Source organism: Colobus angolensis, unplaced genomic scaffold, assembly GCF_000951035.1.
Source record: "Colobus angolensis palliatus isolate OR3802 unplaced genomic scaffold, Cang.pa_1.0 Scaffold46, whole genome shotgun sequence".
Lineage (NCBI taxonomy): Eukaryota > Metazoa > Chordata > Mammalia > Primates > Cercopithecidae > Colobus > Colobus angolensis.
Genome location: NW_012118043.1, coordinates 5382227 through 5401145, shown reverse-complemented (window position 1 = coordinate 5401145; position 18919 = coordinate 5382227). Strand labels below are relative to the sequence as shown.

The window sequence follows — 18919 nt, the reverse complement described above, 5'->3', positions numbered from 1 at the left end:
CCGGACTCCGGAGCCCGCGTCCGGAGCGGGGCGGGGCGGGGTGGGTTCGGCTGGAGAGTGCGGGCAGGTTGCGCCGCATCTCGTGGCCCAACTGCGCGGCTGTGCTAGAGGGCGGGGGCCTTGGAGGAATGCGCTCCCGGGACTGGGGACGTGGTGGGCTCGAGTCCAGCGGGCTCGGGCACTGCGTTGACAGTCACACCTCCCGTCTCCTGGATTGAGAATCGGACCCTAGTCCTGACCCTACAGGAACTTGATAATTTCCTTGATGCAACACCAAGACCCTGGAATTGAACGGGACGTGCAAAGGCAGAGCCCTGCCCCCAGGGGTTTGCAGTCTCAGCCGCCTACTTCTGCAGTAGTTAGGTCTGCTCTGTTGGTACAACATACAACACAACCGCCCGCCGTTAGCCACTTTTTTGTAGGGTACATCATAAATCACCTGAGATTTTAGTCTGTCCGCGGTTCCGCTTTATAACTCCTGCACTGCGGTAGGTAAGTGCCTAATTCCATTCTGGACGTTGGCCCTAACTGAGTATCCCTTCTAAGGATCGATTATAGGTTATATGTGTTATAGTGCCTTATACACATTTTAAAGGTTAAAGACTTTTCTTCTGTGAAGCTCAACTACTTGGTCAGATTCTCATGGTTAAAAAATGTGGAAGAGTTTTGTCCTGGTTTCAGAGAAGCAGCTAGTGAGGCGCTATATCTAAGTGTAGTGTTTTTCAAGAGTGGGGAACCCATTAGAAGACTGTGGGATCAGTTTAGTGGGTTGCTACTGGAAATCTTCTTAAGATATAGAATATACAGTACAATACAGAGAAAAATAGAATAGAAAATAACATGCACTGCACATAGTGAAGGTAAGCATTGTCTTATGAGACTTTTGGTTTTCAGTTTATATAACATAAAATTTTTAAAACAGTGGGTCACTGGCTGAAAAGTTTTTAAAACCCTGACTTACTGGTTAATGGCCCAGGCTTTGGAATCAATTGAATCTGGATTTGAGTCCTAGTTGTCACATAAACCAGCTGTGTGACCTCGAACAGGTTCTGTGGCCCATTAGAGTCTCCGTTTCTATAGCTGTAAAATGAGGGAATGTTCCCTACATCTGAAGGTTGTTATGAAGACAACACGAAACCACATATGTCAACCACTTTGTGGGTGCTTGACTTATGTGTTCAATATGTGCTCATTGCAGTTATTGTTGCTAAAACATCAAATCCTAGCAGCTAGTCATGGGACACTGCACTTTTCTTTTCCTTTTTAGATCTTGATGTGGAAGAAATGGAGGACTCAGAACCAAGGATTTCCAAGTGATTTCTTCCAAAGCACAGGAATCTAACTCTGTTAAAGCTGGTCCGTTCTAACTGAGGTAACTAAATTCGCGTCTCTCCTTAGTCTACATGAGATAGGAAATGGTCTTTCTGAGGGACTCCCAAAGGGTATACAATTCAAGACAGCAATCCATCAAGTTTTGGGGTTACAAAGTGACCATGACACTCAAGTGATGTGTTACTGGGAGACCGGCTGTGTGAAGCCCCGTGATGAAGGGGAACTAGGAGATCAAGGCTTTAGGACAGCTGGTTTCTCATTCCAGTTCTGTCAGCAATTGTTCTGGAGTCTTCTACATGTCTCTTCACAGATCTCTAGTTTCCCTAGGCTGGAAGGATGCACTGACATTGCTGAGGCCCAGAGAGTTTAGATGACGCTTTAGGGTTACCCAGTGAGTTGGGTTCAAGGCAGGACTGGACCTTGGATCTTCGTTGCTCAGTCACGTAGCCAGCTTGAGCCAGAGTGAGCGCTCTGCTAGGCACCAAGTATACAAACGTGAAGAGACCATCCCCAGGACACTTGCAGCTGTCGCAGCCAAGTATTGACGGCCCAACACACTAAGCTCTACCTTGGAGCCATATACGAAGTCCCAGATGGTGACAATAACAACTACCATTTATCAAGCATTTGTATGCATGTGTATGCTAGGCAGTGTGTGAAGGGCTTTAAGCACAGTATTTTTTATTTACCCCTCGCGGTAGCCCTAGCAGGTGAGGAAGAATAGGTGTAAAGGATTGAAATGTGAAAATAGAGACAGGTCATGGAGGGCTTTGCATCTCATACTACATGTATGAAGTCCCTTCTGTGGGCACAGCGCTGTGCCAGGACTGCAAAGTGACCATCCTGGAGGAGCTTGCAGCCTGGTTCCAGAGAGGCACGGTAGGGTGGATGGTGCTTGCCATTCACCCCCACCTCCTTCCCCTGCTTCTCCAGCAGTTGCAGAGTGGGGTCTATCACAGGGACAGACCAGAGTCATAGACATACCAAAATTTCTACCTCTAAATTCAATTTTTCTTTCTTCTCCACTTAAATCTATACTTCCGCCCGTCTATTAAAACTTATGCCCTCAATTTATAAGTGATAGTAAGGCCTTCTCTGAATTCATTCATTTATTTTTCATCAACAAATGTTTATTGAGCTTCTACAAGGCACTTGGGTACTCAAGACCAGAAAGATTTGTTTTTACAATCGTATTAGTCATTTCCAGTCTCTTAGCAAAGAATGTGTTGTTCAACTGTTAGCAATTTTCTATTGTTAATATGCTGAAACGGCAGCTCATGGATGTTGGAGATTGACCTATACGTAGAATTCCAAATGGGTATATAGGAAAGCCATTTAAAAAGTCTTAATATCTTTAGAAAGAAATTTCACACTTCTCTTTAAAATTTTGATTTTGTCATTCTTGTTACGTGCTTATAGAGGCCTTTTTATTTGTACCTTTAACTCAGAATCCAAGAAAAAGCAGTTTGGCAAGGGGGTTTTGTTTGATTTGAAACGTTCTCTTCTCTTAGCTTTGTAGGCCACAGAAGACTGTGGGTATTCAAAAGTAAAGTAATTTAAGAAATATGTTTGTTTAATTTATAAGGTAGAAAATTAGAGATAGCTCTAAGAATTGCAATAAGCCACAGAAATCAAATTGCAAGACTTGAATGCTACCTGTAACAACTTAATCCCCAAATAAAACAAATGAGATGTTGAATGTGAACATGCTTTGTAAACTTTAAGGTGTTCTATGAATGCTGTACAGCAATCTACTACAAGTATGACTGTGCTAGAGAGAATGGAGAATTCAACTGCCACAAAAATCTGGTCTCTTCGTTCTCAGACTCTGTTGAGGAAAGAAGATATGCAGAAATAACCATGTGATAAATGCAAAAAGAAGATATTTTGGTAATTTGAGGAGGAAGGGGTCCCTTTTATCCCTAGCAGTCAAGAGGCTCTTAAGAAAAAGCATCTAAGCAAGTCCTTGAATGATGTGGCATTTCAATAAAAGAACGGGGAAGAGGCATTTGAGATAGGAGGACTAGTAGGAGATGGAGAAACATGGAGCATATTCAGGGAAAAGGGTCAAGTCCAATTGAGTTAGAACTGGTCTATATACAGGCATCAAAACTGTAGAACATTCGGTGCCAAATGATACAGTCTTGAATGCCAATTAGGAAATGTGAATGCATTAACCAATAGGTGTCATTAAAGATACTTGAACAGGGGAGTGTTTTGGTTGTGCTTCAGGACCAGGCTCTTGTGAGTAGCTTGGGGGAGATCAGGAGGAGAGGCAGGGCAGAAACTAGAGGCCAGAAGGCCAGTTAAGCTGCTATGACCCACCAGGGAAAAAGAGGGGCAGGAAAGGCCTGAAATGGTTGACAACAATGAAATGGGAAAGGAACAGATGCAGAGGGAAGAACTGACAGAATCTGATGTGTCAGTGGAGAAGGAACAGCTAAAGCTGACACTGCGATTTCCAGAGCAGTACTACCCATGGAAGAAACTCAGAAGGAGGTAAGGAGCTGCATTTTAGAGGTGCTGTGTTTGCAGTGTTGAAACATGCTGTCTCCCAGGCAGAAGGGGGCTTTGCGCTCCACAGGAAGGCCAGGGCTCATTTGGGAGTCTTCGGTTTATAACAAAAAGTCAAGAGACAGGAAAATAGATTTTTGAGAGAGAATATCAAGAGACGGGAAAAGAGATTTTTGAGAGAGAATATAGGGGGAAAATGGTTGAGGATGGAACCTTTTGAGAAAAGAATGGAAGATCCAGGGAGGCAGATAGAAGTCTGGCAAGATAGTAAGGAAGAACCATGGAGGAACGCAACTCCAGAAGCCAGCGGAAGGAGGTTCCCAATGGAGGGAGCCAGGTACGTCAGACCCTGGAAGGTGAGGGATGAGCTTAGGAAGACTCTTGGATTGACAAGTGTGAAGTTGCATTGTTGGTGTTTTCCTTTTTAAGGTAGTATGACGTATATGATGAATATTAATTTACATAAGTGTGTAGCTTACACAAATCAAGAATCACTCTTAAATTTGTCCCTGGCAAATCCCATGTTTCTGATTATGTTTCTGAACATGTTTCTGATTATGAAAATTCAAGCTGTTAAATGTGATTTTAATAGTAGTCATACACTATATTCTGTTGTCAGCATACAAATTAAAGAATATCCCTTAATAGAATGAGTCCTTTAAAAACTACATTTCCGTTGATGCAAAAAGTTTCTAACAATAATGTAATTCCATTGCCTTTTACCATATGGCTATTGTATGACATATGCGTGTCTGCGTGTTTTCACGTGCATATGAGCTTAGTACAATGGAATGAGGAGACTGGGGTCAGATAAATCTAGTTTCACAACCTAGCTGGGCCACTTTCCAGACTTGTGACTTTAGAAGAGTTTCTCTCTAAGCCTGACTTTTTCCCTCCATAACTCATATAGGATTATTTGGAAGACTGACTAACATATAATTTGGTCAGGATCTCTATATACCGTAGCAGGCAATTAATTAATATTGATTCCCTTCCCCTCACAACCTTGTATAGATACATAAATTTATATAATGTGCATCTACACATAAAGCCTTATCTTAAAGACTCATTTTAATTTGTTAATTTTATCATGGAAAGCACACACCTCCTATTACCACTGATTTATTCTGGGTTAGTCCCAGTGACCATCAATTTAGTATGGACAAGAATCCACCTGGGGAGCTTGTCAAAATGTAGATTCCCAGGTGGGGCAAGGGAATCTGCATTTTAAACAGCACTGTCATGGCTGGTGATGAAGATTAACAATTACCAACTTCTGTGAAGCAGAGGAAAAGATAAACCTGAGATTTGAGATACTAGTTTCAAATCGTGTTTCTACCAGAGATAAGTCTATGCTCAAAATTTTTATGTCATTAATGTTAATGGATTATATGCATAATCAGATAAAAGCAAATACTTTCCAGAGAGTCAGGGAATGGTGGTATTATTGCACCCTCCTGCCCCACATCATCTCATTGCTCTCTGCTGTGTGATCACAGTACTGTGTAACATGCTGCCTGCAAACCAGTTTCTTTTCTGTGGAATAAGTGATGACACCCTGTCCCATGGCCAGAGTTTGCAAAACCACTGTCACTTGTTTGTTAGCAATATATATAGTGACAACACTACACAGTCATGCCATTAAATTATTCTACATGACTCTGCTGGTAGATAAACATCTCTGTCATTATATTATTTCCCTCAATCTCTGCATCTTAAAGTCACTTAATTTTTAGGCTAAAGTTCATATTCTTCATCTATCCCAACTCCATTTTATAGATGAAAAAATAATTTGGCCGAGCACAGTGGCTCATGCCTGTAATCCCAGCACTGTGGGAGGCCAAGGCTGATGAATGACCTGAGTTCAGGAGTTCGAGACCAGCCTGGCCAACGTGGCAAAACCCCGTCTCTACTAAAAATACAAAAATTAGCCAGGCATGGTGGCACACACCTGTAGCCCCAGCTACCAAGGAGGCTGAAGCAGGAGAATCACTTGAACCCGGGAGGCAGAGGTTGCAGTGAGCTAAGATCGCACCACTGCACTCCAGCCTGGGTGACAGAGCAACACTCCATCTCAAGAAAAAAAGAGAGAGAGAGAGAGAGAGAAAGAATGTATCCTTTTTTTCTTCCTAGTTCTAGCTCCTCTCTTTGTTTATTCACAACAAAGGATTGAGGTATATAGACATGTTTGGTGTTTAACTTAGATATGGAAAGTATAAAACATTTGACATGTATGTTGAATTGCTCTTTATGTTCTCTACGCATAATTTAGAAATAAGATGATGTAGTGGGAATATATTTATGAAAACTATATTGAGTCATTTTAAAATGATGTCAGCATCCTTTTGCTGGTTTGCCTCTTTGGAGGAGGATGCTGATTGCCTGGAGCCTTTCCTAGAAACAAACTTTCTCTCTCTATACCCACAGCTCCAAGGAAAGAGGATGGAACTGACATTCATGGAGTTAGGTCTATACCTTATATGCATTATCTCTGCCATCTTTTAGAACCTCAGACAACATGGTGTGGCAAGTGAAGCAAAAAGAAACTCAACAACTACAGCCAAGGTTGTAGAGATTAGAGGTTTTTTTTTTTTTAATTATTATTTTTTAAGATGGAGTTTCACTCTTGTTGCCCAGGCTGGAGTGCAGTGGTGCTATCTCAGCTCACTGCAACCTTTGCCTCCCAGGTTCAAGTGATTCTCCTGTCTCAGCCTCCTAAGTAGTTGGCATTACAGTTGACTGCCACTATGCCCAGCTAATTTCTGTGTTTTTAGTAGAGATGGGATTTCACCACGTTGGCCAGGCTGGTCTCGAACTCCTGACCTCAGGTGATACACCAGCTTCAGCCTCCCAAAGTGCTGAGATTACAGACGTGAGCCACCGTGCCCATCCTGAGATGAGATTGTTACACCCTGGGGTCTGTCTGACTCACAAGGCCAGCCTCTTCTCTCCACACTCTGGGCTGCCTCCCCAGCCACATAGTGAGAGTATGAAACCAGTGTTTGTTCCTGATTTTTTTTTTTTTTTTTTTGAGACAGAGTCTCGCTCTGTCACCCAGGCTGGAGTGCAGTGGCTGGATCTCAGCTCACTGCAAGTTCCGCCTCCTGGGTTTATGCCATTCTCCTGCCTCAGCCTCCCAAGTAGCTGGAACTACAGGCACCTGCCACCTCACCCGGCTAGTTTTTTGTATTTTTTTAGTAGAGACGGGGTTTCACCGTGTTAGCCAGGATGGTCTCGATCTCCTGACCTCGTGATCCACCCGTCTCGGCCTCCCAAAGTGCTGGGATTACAGGCTTGAGCCATCACGCCCGGCCTGTTCCTGATTTTAACTGAGAGGCTCAGAGATCCTCATCCTTAATATTATTGTAACCTCAGACTTTTTGACAAGAAGCAAATGGAGCAGAGATAATGTGCAAATTTGAATTTGTTCAACAAATATTTACTTAGTATCAACTACCTGCCAGGTAGGAGATCAGAACCCCAGCCTCATGGAGCCTCCCTATCTCCCTAACCTATCCTTATCTACTGTCTGCCTGCTACAAGCTTTTCTTTTAGAGTAAAATACCAATGGAGTTCCACACTGATAAGATCAATTAATTTGTGTCTTGCTATAGCTGTCACTGTCACTGTGCTGGGCTAAATGTTCCCAGAGCCTATACCAGTTGGAAGTTTAAAACTACTCCTTGGGGGATTGCCCAGAGGGCTAAGTAAATGTTTGTTGATTACCCTCTGAGGCCCTGAGGAACTCCGCAGGGGGCTAGGAAAATTGCCCAGAGCGCCTGCAGGGCTGGGTTGGGGTGAGAAGAAAGACATCCGTGAGAATCCAGAGGGGAGGCCTAGGAATTGTTCCCAGCATGACTTTGCTTGTTTGGTTTCCTCACCTGTAACCAGAGAAGGTTTCGCTCAATGATGGCTGTTTCCTTCCGGCTCTAAGGTGTAGTACTTCATTTTCTTTCGAGCAGAAAAGCAGAGGTGCTGGGACAAGCAGGGGCAGGGACTCAGTCTGAGGTCTCCCAGGGGTCTCAATGTAGCAGCTCCCTCCTGTCCTCATAGATATGCCGATATTAGCCAGACTTTGGCTTCTGCCTTTACCCTCTACACTTTTGAGGAAAGTGCCTGAATTTAAGGGTGGGAGATTGTCCATTTTTGAGGGAATGAAGACTCTTACAGAAGGATTGGGACTGGCTGGGAATCATGGTTTTCAAATATAATGCTTATAGGGAACCTGGGAAATAAACTAGCCCAACCTCTTTGCCTTCCAGATAAGGAAAGAAATGTCCAGAGAAGTCTTAGGACTTGCTCAAGGCCACATCATTAGTGGCAAAGTGGGCACAGAACCCACTGTCCTAGGCCCAGTCTGCCAGAAACAGGCGGGTTATCAGAAAAGCAGGTGATGGCGGTCAGCAGCAAAGCTTAAAGAAGGACTGGCACTGTCCCATGAGAGCGAGCTGACCATGACATCTGCTGGACTTCCAGCAGACACACGCAGTAGGACACCGTGATGCAAAGCTTCCGGTCCAGTTGGAGCCCTTGGGTTTCTGCCAATTAAGATAGTCAAGCAAATTTCTTTTTGACCTGGGAGAGGCAGAAGGCTGTTTTCCATCTTACAAAAACATTTCTCCTCTTTTGTGTAAATGAAAATTCCTAAGCTATGTTATAACTTAATATTGAAAGAAATTAAACATTTTCTCGGGGAGGGAGGAAGACCCAGCTTGCGCACCAGTTTTTCTGGCCACTACTGTGAGCGTTCATACCAGGATGCATTTTCGTGAGAACTCCAGTGGCTATTTAAGTCCTGGAAGGGTATCCTGGGATTATTTCAGCAACCCATGAAGGCAGCTTTGTGCAAGGTGAGACAGATATGAGCTGTCACTTCCTGCTTTGTGAGTTGGATATTGTTTCTAGGCCCTGTTTTATTTATGTTATTTTTCCTGTTCATGTGTTAGAACAACTTCTGACTATTTGTAGAGTTGATTACAATTAGATAATAAGACGACCAATTCAGTCCAAACAAAGATGAATTTATTATCTTGCCAGGCAAGGGAGACCCGCATATTCAGATCAGTCTCCCCATACTTTTGTGCATTTCGTGTAAGCATGGAGATTTCCGATTAGTTCTAATAGCACAGTGACTGGCTCCCAGACACCTAAATGAGGATTCCCTTTTTGAAAAACCTACTCAGCATTCTGGTCTGTCCCTGCTTAAACCTATTTAGTCTGGTCTTCTAGTCCCTGACTTGAGCTCAAAGAGCAAGGTTTCTCAAGGTCTCCGTGCGGGTCTTTGATGCTCTTTGGTGGAAGAGATTTACAGTGTAGCCGTAACCGGCGCCTGTGGCTGAACCATGCCTTCTGCGGTGTGTTCAGCCCTTCTCTTGGATTAATGCAAGTTCCACCTTTGCTTTAATGGGAGGGGACAGAAGGACCACTTTGAGGAAGCAGAGGCAAGAAGATAGTCTGCAAAAGCCATGACGTGGCACTGAAATGAAGCCCTGTGTAGGGTTTTACTCAGACGTTAGAGAACTGGCTGCCCCGGAGTGCTGTGCTAACTAGAGAAAGAAAAAAAAACCCTGACCTTTAAAATTTTTCCTGTGAAGGTCTAGCAGTTCTGGAGTGTCTTCAGTGACTACACAGTGTAAAGCAACTCTGTGCACAGAAGCACGGTAAATTACCTAAATGGAAATTTGCTTCTAAGTGAAGTTCTTACCCTGTCTGTTGGATATTTAGAGTATTGTCAATATTTGTTTTTGTTTTTGACATTTTCAGGAAACCGAGAGCTTTTTGTCACATTTGAACAATCTCTTTTAAGAGTTTCTTTTCTATTTATAATGCGTTTCTGATAAGAAGATTTGCGCCTTTCTCTATTTTAGAAAATACTTTTTGAGGTTTTTTTTTTTTCCTTTTATGAAGTTTAAATAGTTGTCTTACCTCCAATCCTAGCAACTCCCTTACATTAAAAATGACCTATTTTTTTTTTTTTCTCCCATGAGGTTCCTTTGCTCAGAGAGAATAAGAAAAGTTCTGGTAATTAGTCATTGTGGTATTCTGTAAACAAGTACTTGGGAGGCCATGATTTATATTACTGGTCGGGAAGGAAAAAAAAGGGGGTTTTGTGTATCTCTAGACGATTACCCTTGTGAAAGGCAAGTGCCTCGTATTCCCAAAAGGTCTCTTGGGTGCCCTGTTTGTTGTGTTAAGGTCTCTCAAAGCCGGTGGCCATTTTCTGTGAGCTGAATCCCTGTGTGAAACTCCTCCCGCTGTGAGGTCTATGAGCATTTGTTTTCTAAAATGAAAGCACAGGCAGAAACTCAAGCTATTCTACAGAACAGTCTGTTCTTTCGATTTTTTTTTTTTTTAGATCAGTATATTTAAAGCATAATTTTTCTAAACAACATATTGCGAGTGTTTACCTGCAGTGGTTTGGAGTTTGCGTGGGGAGTTTTATTTATTTTTTAATGTAGACAACTTATTTACCAACGTCATAGCTCCTTCTGCTCAGATAATTCTGCCCTAAACTAGGTGAATAGGGGAACTATGTAGGTACCTGACTACTGCCAGAAACTTTCCTTCTGTTTCTATTAAATTTCTTTTGGGGTGAAATTGGCAACAGCTGACTGGAACGTAGCTCCCTTAATATTCTTCCCCACTCCCCCACAATGTTTTCCACTCGAATTTTTTTTTTTTTTTTGTCTGAACCATTGTTCATCCATTCAAAAGACTGGCCAGAGTTTTTGTCACTTTTCCATAGTAGGAAAGCCTCTGTGCCTCTCCTTGTACCTCAGACCTACTGGTGGGCTTGCTTGACAGCTCTGCCAAGCGCCTGCGTCTCCTGAGCCTATGAAGAGGCAACTTTCACAATCCTGTGCTGCATTCGAGCTCTGTGCTGCCAGGCCTGGCCTCCCTCCAGAGGTCGTAGTGTTGCCAGCAGTGGCTTCAAACTGGAAACATGGGAGGAGGAATTGTGGGAAATGGGGAAGAAGAAAATGTTTGTGCAGGGAAAGTGTGTACGTGGACTTAAATAAATATCTGAGGGCCCAGGCCCATACAGATAATCTCTGTATGTTGGCATTTTGCGCCTGGAGCCAGGTATCTGTTGACAGTGGGGAGGAGGTGGGGAACACCCGGCCCAGAGCCTCAGCCGCCTTCCAGCAGGAGGTCCTCATGCCCCAGACTGCTCAGAATGCTCCCCGGAGTGAGGGATCAGCTGCACATCCCCCTGATGTCACTAAAGCTGAAATCTGCTTCCTGGGTTTAGCCACCATTTTCATTGAGCAGTTCTGCGGATTCCTTGAGGGTACTTGTGATCTTGGTGGAGATGCTTCATGGTGTTGACCCTATTGTTTTGAACACCTGACAGCTGGATGGTCCAGGCCCTGTTTCTGTGATCTGTTTTTTGGAACTGTTGTATTTGTGTGACACAGTGATGGAGCATGATGTCAGCTCCCACATACTGTAACCCAGGAGGGAGCATGATGTCAGCTCAGGATACTGGAACCGATAAAAGCTCAGTGAGTGTTGCTTCCCGTTACACACCTGCTCATGATGACTTGTGGGACGCTTGTTTTAAAGAAGGAGAGCTGAGTGCCTCTGATAGAAAATCTGATTTCATGAAATGCTTATTAGGAGTTAGGTATCCCTTTTTCTTGAAGCTTGAACAGACTATCATTAATGTGACTGACTGCAGCAAAGTGAAGAGTTTGATATTTGCCACTCTGCCTCTGAGGATTTATGTAGGGAAATTTTTCCCATAGGAATGGACAAACTAAAGGAATCCTTAAGAAATAGTATGTCACCCAAATATATTCTGTGGTAAGGCTTTTCAACACCTGTCCTTTGTTAGGACGAAGCACTCTGAGAGTTTTGAAAACTTGAATACTGACATCTCAGCATTTAAATTTTAGGACAATGAACCACAGTGCAGAGATTAAAATTTCACGGGCAGAACAAAACCTACACGTGATTTATACTTACATTTTTATAGACTAAGATCTAAAACTCACATACAGGAACAGGAAGGTAATCTGAACGTTAAATGTGGGCTTGGTATGAGAAGGTAAGCAAGTGGTTAGATTGTGGCAAACTGGAGGTTTGAGACTTTTTCACATAGATCGGGGCCTGATGAGAGCATCTGCAGGCCGAATGGAGCCTATGGGCTGCTTCTTGCATGGCAGTTGCATGCAATTTGACTCAGTCCACTGATCTGAATTCCCTCAGTGGCAACCTGCCCAGTCTTCTCCTGCAGAGCGTTGGGCTTGAAGCTATCTGAGGCCCAGCCCAGGGAAAAGTAAAGGCCATTGAACCTTCTCCATCTCACCACAAATAAGTCCGTCACTTCGGATATAACTATGTCCATTTCATACGGCAAAGTATTATGTCAGTGGGGTCAGTAGCAGAGCATAGTATTTGTGTCCAGGCACATCTGGAAGGCTTCAGACAGAGCAGCCCTGACTAAGTTGCCCAGTGCTCAGTGTACTGATCCCAGGGTGAGACAGGAAGAACATCGGAGGAAGCCCCTCCATGTCCAGGCATGTCCCTCTTAAGGCAGCTGCATGGAACCAAGCCTGTAAAAGCTAACCTGGATGGCATCAGGTGATGGATGACAGCAAGGGACAGCAGATATGTCCTGAGATACTTGGCCTTTGGTGTGTTTGGTCCAAGGATGTTTTCTGAAATATCAAACAGTGACTTCCTAACTAGTCCTAGACTGGGACAATCTGAGAATTGTCCTCTCTCCCTCTGTTGACACTTTATTGACCTTCCACAAACCCTGGAATTTACAATGCTTTCCCTCTTTTCTACACATCTTTTAACCCTGCCCTTTCTTTCTTGGTGCTGAGTCATAATGTCTTTGACGCACATAGCCCAGGGCCTGGGATGTAAAAGGTGCCCAGTCAGTGTTAGCTTTTCTTGTTACTGGCATCATCATCATCATCATTTCCATTCTAGCTATTATTTCACCAGAGGTCAGGGAACTTGGTTTCCCTACACTCCATTTAAACCACATCTTCAGGGGTACCTCAGCCATCTCCACCTTGACATAGATGAAGATGGACCAGACATACAAGACCCTTTTCTGGAATTTGTCCTGTTTATGTCACCCATTTCCATTGTAGGAGTTGGGCTTTTATTAGAAATACAAGTGTCTGCCATTGTAAGTGAAGTTGTAGGGCTTATGCTATGTGGACTGGACTCTAGGGGGGCCAGGGTAGAATCATTCTAGAAACTTGTTCCAGGATGACTTGACCAAAGAAAAGCCATCAGATGCTGCTGCACTGGAGACCTGACATTTGCTACCCCAAGTGTGGTCCTCAGACTGGCAGCATGGACATCCTCTGGGAATCCATTAGAAATACAGAGCCTCGAGCCCTACCCCAGACCCACTGTGTCAGAAAATGCACTTAACAAGATCCTCAGCTGACTTACACACATTGACATTTGAGGAGTGCTGCTCTAGACACTCGGGTGAAGCACAGAGACAGACTGACATAGAGATTGACCTATGTAAGATTGTGGACTTGCTAACTAGGAGGTGGATTGGATGCTTTGGTCTTAGGGGGTGGGGTTGAGGGTTGTGCCTTTTAAGCCCTGCTGTAGAAATGTATGATGGGGTGATATTTACCACATTAAGAATCTGATTCTGAAGACTCCTGTTGTCCCCTGGTTGTGAGTTTAATCTTATAGTGCCTCATTCCTTTCTACCATCTCCAGCCCCCACTGACCTTCTGGCCTTGGAAACCCTGTTGCCAAGCAGGGAAAGTCCTGTTTTAGGGGACAGAAAACCTTTGTGTATCAGGGAACTGACACAAATAATGTAGGATTTTAATGGTGGAACGTGTATCAGTATAAAAATGAGGGGTGATCTGCTCTCAGTGAATATTTATGGGACCCTTGTAGGTGGTGAAAAGGGAGGTGTAACTGAACTTCTTTAATGTTCATGGCTGAGGGCATTGCCTGCTCCTAAGAAAACAATGGGAAAGACAGAAAATTAATCCCATGCTGCCTTGGTGACCTGTCTGGACTGGAAACTACTAGGGTGGTGAGAAAAGGGCTGCAGAATCTTAGGAAATTCCAACTTCATATTGCATTAATCTAGTTTAAAAATGAATTAAAAGCCTTTTCAGCCCTTCCAAGTTCTTGCCTACATTTTGAGGGTAGCATGGCCTGGCTTTTTGTGAATTTATGATTGTTGGGATTTTTTTTTCCATTCTGTGGAGTACTCTCAGGTGGTCTTTTGCCCTGAACTCACAGTGGCCTGTGGTCCCTTGAGCAGAACACAACTTGGGAGTGCAGCTGGATATCTTAGGGGTCTCTGAGCTGGCTTGCTCTCCCTTCCTCTCTTCTTCCTCTTCCTACCACTGTCAGGAAGCTTAGCATGGAGTTCTGGATTCCAGCTCCCTCTCACGTTCATTCATGTGAGCTACTGCCATGGTGTCAGTAATGGGTTGAATGGCTGCCCCCCAAAAGATGTGTCCATGTCCCAGAACCCATGAGTGTGACCTCATTTGGGAAAAGGGTTTTCGCAGATGTAATTAAGGATTCTGAGATGAGAGGTGGACTCTAAAGCCAATGACAAGTGTCCTTATAAGAGACACTTGTATAAAGGAGAAGGCCATGTGCAGATGAAGGCAGAGATGAGCATTACGCAGCCACAGGCCAAGGAGAGACTGGAGCCACCAGAAACTAGAAGAGGCAAGGAAGGATTCTCCCCGTGCAGCCCTCACAGAGAGCACAGCCCTGCTGACTCCTTGATTTTGGACATCTGGCTTCCAGAATTGTGAGATAATGAATTTCTGTTGTTTTAAGTCACCAAGTTTGAGGTAATTTGTTACAGTGGCCCCAGGAAACAAGTACAGTGTCCAAACCTAGCCTTGATCCTGCAGCACAAGAGAGCTTATTAGAAATGAGATTCTGGGGCTTACCAGATTCGGTCAGTCTAGAGTGACATGAAGAAATGAAATTGTAGTAAGGGTCTGCAGGTGGTTCTGATGCACCAGCATCCATTGTTCGTGCTCCCCCTTTAGCCCTATTTTCTTTTCATCCAGTTTACTTCAACTTGGGCAAAATTCATGCTCATGTTTGCAGCCACCTCCCATACGTCATTGCACTGCACATCTGAATCTTCACTCCAGCTCCCTTTCAGCACTAAAGTCCATTTTGTATGTCTGTTGATTGAGGGAGCCACCTGCATTTTCTCAGGCTTCTCAGAGGGAGCTCAGACTTCACAAACTTCATTATCCTCCTCCCAAACCAGCTCTTTGATCTGGGCTCCCCACCTGTTAGTGGCACATCTAGATGCAGTAGAACTGGCACGTCAATCATTCTTGCCCCACTGCCTTGCCCCTAATTTCCAATTAGTCGATTCTTCCATTCAAATAGCTTTCAAATTGTCCCCCTTCTTTCGTCCCCACATGTCTCTTTGCCTTCTTTTCAGACTTTCTCCAAACACCCTTCTCACAAACTGCTTTCAGAGTGACCTGTCTGCAAATTTGTCAAATCATTCCCGTATTAAATCTTTTAAATGGCTTGCCGTTGCTCAAGTTGTACATGGAGAGCTTATTTTAAAAGCCCAGGCTGGGTGCAGTGGCTCACGCCTGTAATCCCAGCACTTTGGGAGGCTGAGGCAGGCAAGATCAAGAGATGGAGACCACCCTGGCCAGCATGGTGAAACCCCATCTTTACTAAAAATACAAAAATTAGTGTAGTATGTACTGGTGTGGTGGTGCATGCCTGTAGTCTCAGCTACTCAGGAGGCTGAGGCAGGAGAATGGCTTGAACCCAGGAGGCAGAGGTTACAGTGAGCCGAGATCACGCCATTGCACTCCGGCCTGGTGACAGAGCGAGACTCCATCTCAATAAATAAATAAATAAATAAAAAGCCCAATACTCAGCCCCCCCCCGCCCAGGACTCAACAAATCAGAATCTTGAATTGGGGCCTGTGTATTGGTGTCTTCTCAAGTTTCCAAAGGCGATTTCAGTATGTGTTAAGGGGTGAGAACTATGGGACTAGAGGATAAGGTCCAAACTCATCCAATATTGGAAATTTTTCATGACCAGGCCCCACCAGGGTTCCTCCCCATCTCCTAACATGCCCCTGCACGTGGCTGTGGGGCAGCCATCCCACCTGTTTGCCCCTCCCCAAGTGCATCATTCTTGCCTTTGCTTAGACCTCTTCCTACAAAAGAATGCCTTTTTCCCTCTTGGATTCCAAGGAAATTCTCCCTATCCTTCAAGAGCGAGCCCCACCTCCCTTGCCCTGACTCCTCTTCCCCAGTTTAAGGCTGCTTCCTCCCGAGCCCTGGATGCCCCATCGGTGGAGCACTCTCATCATCATAGGAACTGTCTGCACGTCCCTCTCCTCCATTGGAGAGTGGGCTCCAGGAGGTTGCTGAATGAGGGAAGAAATAAAGGATTCAAAAAGGCCAAGGAGAGGAAATCATTCTGTTTCTTTGAATTATTCTACTGATGCTGCTTTATACCTCATCAGATACTTGTTAAGAAAACAAAACTCTGCTTGATTTTAATGAAAGCATTGAAAATGTGTTAGTGGTAGTAATATGGTGTACCATTAATTGAATATTTGCTAGCTAAAGTCTCTATATTCACTGCCTTCTTCAGCTATCACAATAATCTTCTCAGGTGTTATTCTCATTTTATAGAACAAGTTAAACAAAATGCTGTGTGATCAAGTAATGCAAGATGGTAGAAAATACAAAGTAGAATATTTACATGATCACCTGGCCAACAGTGTGTTAATGGCATGCTATAGGCTGATCAGGAAAAACTGATTTTGTTGGTAAAAATAGCTAACCATATTGTATTAGTCTGTTTACACACTGCTGTAAAGAACTACCTGAGACCGAGTACTTTATGAAGAAAACAGTTTTAATTGACTCACAGTTTTGCAGGCTTAACGGGAAGCATGACTGGGAGGCCTCAGGAAACTTAATCGTGGTGGAAGGTAAAGGGGAACCAGGCATCTTCTTCACATGGCGTCAGGAGAGAGAGAGCAAAGGGGGAAGTGCCACACACTTTTAAACCATCACATCTTGTAAAAACTCACTATCAGGAGAATAGCAAGGAGGAAATCCACCCCCATGATCCAGTCACCTCCCACCAGGCCCCTCCTCCAGTTCAACATGAGATTTGGGCAGGGACACAAACTCAAACCATATCACATATGTAGTTTTTTTGAGTGGCAGATACATGTTTGACACTGAATTTGGCATAAAACAAGCACAACTGTTAAGCATACCAATCCAAAGATGAGATGGTGGTTTATATTTGCTAATGTTTAGAATCACACAAATCTAGTCTTCCATTTAAGTATGTTAGAAGTTAGTTTGAAGCTCAGAGTCACAAGATCAGGGCTGAAAACCCAGCCTTTCCAGTGACAAGTGATGTGATGCTGGGACTTTGTCTTCATTTTTCTGAGCCTTGGTATCCCATCTTTGAAATGGAAATACAGTTTCCCTGCCTGCAGTAGCATTGTGAGAAGGAAAATAAGGTGGCGTGTATGAAAGTGATTTGTAGACCAAGCGCAGTGGCTCACGCCTGTAATCCCAGCACTTTGGGAGGCCAAGGCAGGCAGATCATCTGAGGTCAGGAGTTCGAAACCAGCCTGACCAACATGGAGAAACCCCATCTCTACTAAAAATACAAAATTAGCCAAGTGTGGTGGCGCATGCCTATAATCCCAGCTACTCGGGAAGGCTGAGGCAGGAGAATCGCTTGAACCCAGGAGGCGGAGGTTGCGGTGAGCCAAGATTGTGCCATTGCACTCCAGCATGGGTGACAAGAGTACAACTCCATCTAAAAACAAAAAAATGATTTGCAAATGGTACAAGGCTACACAGGAATAAGGCCGGGTGTTTTTGTCTTTGTTCTGTGTTTGGGTTGACAAGGTTGGCCTTTGGGAGGAGTCAGGATGAGGAAGGTGGTGTTCTGCTGGGTAAGCGGATATGGGCGCTGAAACAATCGCAGGCTGCCTGAATTCCAGGCAGGGTGGGGCACAAGGATGCTGGGATGTGAGCCCAAGAAAAACAATTGGAATGAGCTACTTAGGGGGAATGAGGGAATACAGAAGAACAGTTGAAAATTAGAGTCTTGCTGTGTTTTTGAAACCGTGGAGCTGAGAGAATGTAATTGGTTGGAGTTTTGCACTGGGTCACCTGTAACCAAAGACCAGCCCAGAGACCACGAATCAGCTCCAGGGAGCTTGATATCTTGATCTTTTATTCTTAGGTTATTCCCAGCAATTCTGTTCCCAGGAGCTCTGAAACTTTCTGGATCTGAGTTCAAGAGCTCACTTGCCTTGTGGCCTCAGTATCTTGATTCCAAACATACTGATGGATTAAGCTGTTCAGAACTGCTTCGTACAGGGTCACATCCTGATGCTGTGTGCTCAGTTTCCTTCTTTTTTTTTTTTTTTTTTTTTGAGATGGAGTCTCGCTCTGTCACCCAGGCTGGAGTGCAGTGGCGCAATCTCAGCTCACTGCAAGCTCCGCCTCCCGGGTTTACGCCATTCTCCTGCCTCAGCCTCCCGAGTAGCTGGGACTACAGGCGCCCGCCACCTCGCCCGGCTAGTTTTTTTGTATTTTTTGCCAGGATGGTCTCGATCTCCTGACTTTGTGATCCGCCCGTCTCGGCCTCCCAAAGTGCTGGGATTACAGGCTTGAGCCACCGCGCCCGGCTCAGTTTCCTTCTTTAAAGATGAAGCCAAGGCTTTCTCTTTTCTTATTCTAATAGATTTAAAAATATTTTCTAAGTATAACAGTACTGATCTCAAAATATGATTTTTGGGGAAGAAGAATGATCCCATTCTGCTGCTCTGTGGAGGTGAGCTAGAATACAGTCATGTCTTTTTTATCACAGTCATCACTGTCCTGAACTTACTGAAAGCTTCTAGATCAGGAATCAGTAGAGTATGTTAAGTGATCAGTAGATGTATTTTAAGATAGAATTGACATTCTAAAATACCTCAACAGGCAGAGAAAGGATGGATAAAGTAAACACAATTAAGTTTAACCAGAATAAACAAGGGAAATTTTGAGTTTCAGTTAAAAAAAAAAAAAAAAA

General features: G+C 44.1%; 1 protein-coding gene and 1 long non-coding RNA gene across 7 annotated transcripts in view; one reads left to right on the top strand and one right to left on the bottom strand.

Moving 5' to 3' along the window:
* ZBTB38 (zinc finger and BTB domain containing 38) overlaps nucleotides 1–18919 on the top strand; it is a 65607-nt gene that overhangs the window by 18345 nt on the left and 28343 nt on the right. For all 6 annotated transcript variants that reach the window (XM_011958099.1, XM_011958098.1, XM_011958100.1 and 3 more), the window contains one exon: nucleotides 1268–1372. The gene's annotated coding sequence lies outside the window, so the exon portion shown is untranslated. Of the gene's footprint in view, nucleotides 1–1267; nucleotides 1373–18919 lie in introns of those variants that run through there.
* Nucleotides 18279–18919, bottom strand: part of LOC105523309 — a 36345-nt gene continuing 35704 nt past the window's right edge. Inside the window, exon 3 of the long non-coding RNA XR_001003581.1 lies at nucleotides 18279–18414. This is a non-coding gene — a long non-coding RNA (uncharacterized LOC105523309). The remainder of the gene's footprint in view (nucleotides 18415–18919) is intronic.